This window comes from Oncorhynchus mykiss, chromosome 12, assembly GCF_057628025.1.
Source record: "Oncorhynchus mykiss isolate SJ-2025 chromosome 12, ASM5762802v1, whole genome shotgun sequence".
Classification (NCBI taxonomy): Eukaryota; Metazoa; Chordata; class Actinopteri; order Salmoniformes; family Salmonidae; genus Oncorhynchus; species Oncorhynchus mykiss.
The window spans coordinates 27785250-27791249 of record NC_143033.1 but is presented as its reverse complement, the minus strand read 5'-3'; positions in this window follow the sequence as shown (position 1 = coordinate 27791249).

Here is a 6000-nt window from a genome sequence, read left to right as displayed (position 1 = left end):
GTCTATCTGAGAAGAGGTCTGTAGGTAAAGGTTGTTTATACTGAGTGCAAGTCTCAAGCTTTCAGTTGACTCATGAGGTTACAGTGCAAGTACAGAACACATTTTGTAGTTATATAAAGCGTTTTTTCATCCATTCCCCCAGAGAATGTTTCTGTCACATTTGTACCAAGAATGTTTAATTCAATTTTGGATTCCGTTATCTGCTGAGTCCAAAAACAGATGACCTGCATCTGACCCCATGATATAAAAGTGGACTTGTGGAAGAATGGGTCATAGAAGGCCGGAGAACAGTAGTGTGTTTTGCAATGGCATTTCTCTGGCAGCCTCACAAGGTTGCTTTCTATTGCTCTTTTAAGGTCACTGTGTGCTTGCTGGATCTATCCTTGGGCTCCTGATGGCATTTCTTTATACAGCACCATGAATATTGAGGTTGTTTAAGCTGACCTGTCCCCTACAATATAAATGGTTTTCCTGCTAAAGTATCAAAGGAAATTTATATCTCAATGTCTATCTGAGCAATTCCCCCATTTAATTGGACATCATTGCTATTGGTTTATCTTGACATTTCAGTATGAATCATCACCCTAGCTACTATATTTCAGTCCCTAATGCAAACCTGTCACTGGCTTTTATCCTCATAAACATTTTGATGTTAGAAAATAAAACATGGTCCCCTGAGGGAGCTGTAAGTGAGTGGGTAAACTGCCGGGGTGAAACCTGTTAAACCCAGAGACTGTTAATTGCAATTGGGTCAGTTAGTGCTACAGGTCTGATCTGATGTATAGAGACCTGTAATAGTTAGATCTACAGGCCTTCTGGGTCAGATAAATGTTGTATAACACAGCTGCCCACAGCCACTGAACTGAGATCTGTGTAGTTGGCCTTTGGAATCACCAATATCTTAACAAGCTGTCTCCTGTTTATTTCCAATAATAAAATATAAATCACAAGACACTCTGCCCCCTTCAAGTCATGCTTCTTTTTACTGTGCTTATTCACCATGTAATAATTAGGTATACTATGTACAAATACTATATAATTAACTATCTCTACTTAAATGATTATCAAGACTCGGCTACTGACATGAGCATCTCATTTTAAATTATTTATAATTACTATTCACTAAGTCAAACTCCGGGTATGTGTAGATTTAATTGACAAATATAAAGTGATTATGACGAAGTCAGAAATCTCTGGTGCAATTGCCATTTAAAGTGACAGTTCACTCTAAAATCAATGTTTGTCAGATGTTTTTAGACTTCAAAATTGTTCTTATGTCGAGATGATTCCATGTCCTGTGGTATCTATTTTGTATATCCAGCTATTTGCCTCAATATCATTTAAATTGAAAAGATAGGCACACAAATAACTAGATTAGACATTGTCTTTCTGGCCTTTCTCCTTTTATCGAGCTAATACTTGAACAAGGTTGCATTTTTTTGCATCAGCATTATGTGAGTGCACGTTTGTGCTCAAATTATCGAGTGTAGTGCTAATTCAATCTACATTATAAGGTCAAGCCTTGAAATCAGTCTTTCATAACCAGCAACATACATTGTAGCCAACAAAATAAGTCAGTGAATATAATAAATCCATTCACATTAAGATAAGGGTCAAATCTGACGAAACAGAAATCCATAAGCGAAATGCTCTGTGGATGCCACTTTGCCCATTCCTAATGCGCTATTTTAACATGAGCATAGTTGGCTGGAAAATGTTGGATTTTGCATACAGTAAAACTTGAAGTGGTATTAGTGTAATTAGTTTTCAAAGACCGTTCATTTTCTGGATGTATGAATCTTATTTCCTAGAGGCTTAGTTAGTGACTCCTCCCAGCTTCAGGGGTAGGCCGTCATTGTAAATAAGAAATTGTTCTTAACTGACTTGCCTAGTTATACAAAGGTTAAATAAAAAATACAAAAATGTAACTTTATTAACCATGTTATTATACCCTTTACTTTAGCTACATAAAGTACCTGGAGGTAGGAGACTGAACAGGAAGAAAAGTTTATGTGTGGGAAATGAAATATAACTGTATTGCATGCTTTAGTCACATTCTTGCAAAAAAATAAATGTTTTATTTCTTAAAAACGTATGACACTTGAAAATATGTCCGATTTCCTTTCAACTCCGGGCCTTTACCTTTCATACGTTTTTTAAAATTCAAAGTGTGGATCTCTTTGTAGTTGATTTCAAACTTATGTTCACAAGGGATGAAAGAGATTTACTTTTCCTGATGCCTTGTAAAGCATACATAAAGGTAACCTTGATGAGCTGTTCCTTTAAAGGCAAAGCCTGAGAAGTCTGAAGCTCATTTGAGAGATGTCAGATCTTCCTGTTGAGGTACTAGACAGTTGAAGTGATCCCATATTTATTCAGCAATTCACTTTTGAATTCAGGTTAGGGGTTCAAGAGTCTCAATGATTCTCAGCAACACTATCCTGATGAAGACTTCACCAAATTAAGAAACAAAAGATTGTGCCATATTTGTTGTCATTTGGAATCAAACTGGCAACATAGCCTAATTATAATCTTTGAAATGCAATAATAAAGGTTTTGCGTACAGTGATATTCATATTTGTGTAATATAGTCAACCTTTAACCTTGAATAAGGACGGAATTAAAATCACATCTTAACTTCATTAAAATCACATCTTAACTTCATTAAAATCACATCTTAACTTCATTAAAATCACATATTAACTACATTAAAATCACATCTTAACTTCATTATTATGTGTGAAGAAACAAAAAAAGTATTCTATGTATATATATTTTTTAATAATTGTGTGTCCACAATGGATGGTTCAAATCTACTGTCACTAGCAGGACTATGTACTAGCTCATAGTCAGCCAACCACAAATCAACAACCCCGCAATGTTGAAAAGCAGAGTAAGGGACACATTGAATGTCTCCATGGCTCTCTAAAGATTTTTATCTCCGTTTCCATCTTGTATGGACAGATTATTCTCTCTTCTGCCAGGGTCTTTGCTGACCCTTTGTCAAGTCTACGCGCTGAGAAAAAAGGAAGTTAGCAAATCAATCCTAAAGACATTCATTTTCGACTGGCAGGTAGAGAGACCTGACACCCTGAATCCATCATCTGGGCAGAATCCTAATAAAGACAAATTCAAAGGCCTTCACTTTTGGGAGAGAGAGCTGAAGAAAGATCTTTAAACACGCCCCATGCCAGGTTACTGCCAATTAGTATCTTCAGCCACCAACCCTGTCTACATTTGGAAAATGTAAGGAATCGGGGTTTCATTTGCATATAAATGTTGACAGGGACATATTTCATATTTTATGGGGCATGAAGCTCTGAGGATGAAGGAAAAAGTACACAATGACAGCAATATACCACCAAGTGTTTTATTTACCCACATGATGTGTTACCATTGAAATTACATTTCCTGCTGCTCACCATGATTATGGGTAAAATATATATCTGCCAAAGTAACCTCCTAAGATCATATGGTGAGACACATGGTGAGACACACTACCATGTCAGATATTAGATAAAGTACAATAGGCACAGCCCCAAAATAAAAATAATACATGAATTTCATCTCCCATGTTACTTCAATGTCCAATCAACGCTATTAACCCCAGGGTGACTTTGACATTGTCACTTTTTCAGAAAGAAATACTTATTAATTTATTAAATTATTAATATGGCATAGAATTTACATGTACAATTTGTATCATTCTCTGAAACAGGTTTCCAGCATGAAATATTAAAGCTATTGCATGAATATAAATTGCTGTATGATTTCCCATATGTAGTATATCAATACATGACATACTGTATACACAACTTATACCGTATGTAATGGGCCCCCAAGTGGCGCAGCGGTCTAAGGCAGTGCAAGAGGTGTCATTACAGTCCCTGGTTCGAATCCAGGCTGAATCACATCTGGCTGTGATTGGGAGTCCCATAGTGCGGAGCACAATTGGCCCAGCATCGTCCGGGGTGGGACTGGGTATGCTGTCATTGTAAATAAGAATTTGATCTTTAACTGACTTGCCTAGTTAAATAAAGGTTCAATACACCATTTTTTAAAACTTTGCAAAAATAGATAGATTTCAGATAGGGAATAGGGAATCCTACTCAGTATGAATTGGGGCATGGTCATCTTTCATTGAGAGTTCCCTTAAAAATATCCTGGACAGAATGATGGCGGCAAAATATGGCTTAAAAGAAAGTATGCTTTAAAGTGCCCATAACAGCATTAAAGGGTGTCTGTTGTGACTGATTGTCCCTTGGTAGAGGACCATTGTCAGTGGAGAAAATATGGACCTTCATACTTCCAAGTTTCTCCCCAAATAAGCACTGTGCATTGTACCATGATCTATTGCTGTGAGACCTCAATGGCCACCGTTTATCATGGCTGAAGTATTGCTGTTGATATTTACAACAGGCCATCCTTTTATTACCAGACCGTGTCAATAATTTCTTCTCAAGTGTGGTTGGTTTGGGCTGCTTCCAATCTGTACATAGAAGCCTAGAAGGCGTCAAAGAATTCCCATCCCTGGATGGACATAAATAGTTAAATGAATTCCATTGTATCATTTTGGAGGTCTACCATGACAAATATTGACCCAGAGAAGACATACAGCTCCCATGAGGCAGAGAAAGTGTTACTTTGGGTAATACCCGTGAGCCTGAAATGACACTGCCTTCATATTTTTAAAGCTAGAGTCCTTAATTGAAACAGTAACAAAGCGGTCACCCCACCTCTGTTTTGGTAAAACGTTGTGGGTTGGGCCTGGAGAAATGTAACCACTCTCAAATTTATAGATAGAAATATGGATGCAAGGATTGGCCATCCATGATATCAAAATTATAGTGTTAACCATGTTTTGAGGCTTTACAGTGTTTGTTTACATTTACACTATTTACGAACATTGGAGTAAAACAAGCATATATTTTGGGTTCTGATGAGATATGACAGTTGAACTAAGCTCTATTCTAAGCTCTATATTCTTCTTGTACACTGAGTGGACAAAACATTAGGAACACCTTCCTAATATTGAATTGCACCCTCTTTTGCCCACAGAACAGCCTCAATTCGTCAGGGCATGGACTCTACAAGGTGTCAAAAGCTTTCCACAGGGACACTGGCCCATGTTAACTCCAATGCTTCCCACAGTTGTGTCAATTTGGCTGGATGTCCCTTGGTTGGTGGACCATTCTTGATACACAGAGGATACTGTTGAGAGTGAAAAACCCAGCAGCGTTGCAGTTCTTGACACACTCAAACCGGTGCGCCTGGCACCTACTACCATACCCTGTTCAATGGCACTTAAATATTTTGTCTTGCCCATTCACCCTATGAATGGCACACACATACAATCCACTTACACAGTCTCAATTGTCTCAAGCCAAAAAAAATTCTACACTGATTGATGTGGATTTAACAAGTGACATCAATGAGGGATCATAGTTTTCACCTGGATTCACCTGGTCAGTCTATGTAAAAAATGGATGTAGCAACTAAGGATTCTAGCTTTAAGGCCTTGTATTTCCCGTGTGCAGTAGTTACAGCTCACTAATGGTTCTGGAGTAGTTGAACTGGGATAATTTTCTCAAAAATTTTCAGTTTGACTGCACTTCAGGCCAGACCAGCCTGCATGCTAAAGATATACTAGTGGGGTGATCTAATAGAATGAGCCACAGCAATTCCTCTCCACGGCAATTTGAACTTTGCAATAATCTGAAGGAAAAAAGGGTAGACATATACAGTGCATTCTGAAAGTATTCAGACCCCTTGACTTTTTCCACATGTTGTTACGTTACAGCCTAATTCTTAAATTGATTAAATCGTTTTTTATCTCATCAGTCTACACACAATACCCCATAATGACAAAGCAAAAACAGGTTTTTAGAAATTGTACACAATTATAAACTATAAAAACCTGAAATATCACATTTACACAAGTATTCAGACACTTTACTCAGTATTTTGTTGAAGCACTTTGGCACACCTATATTTTGGGAG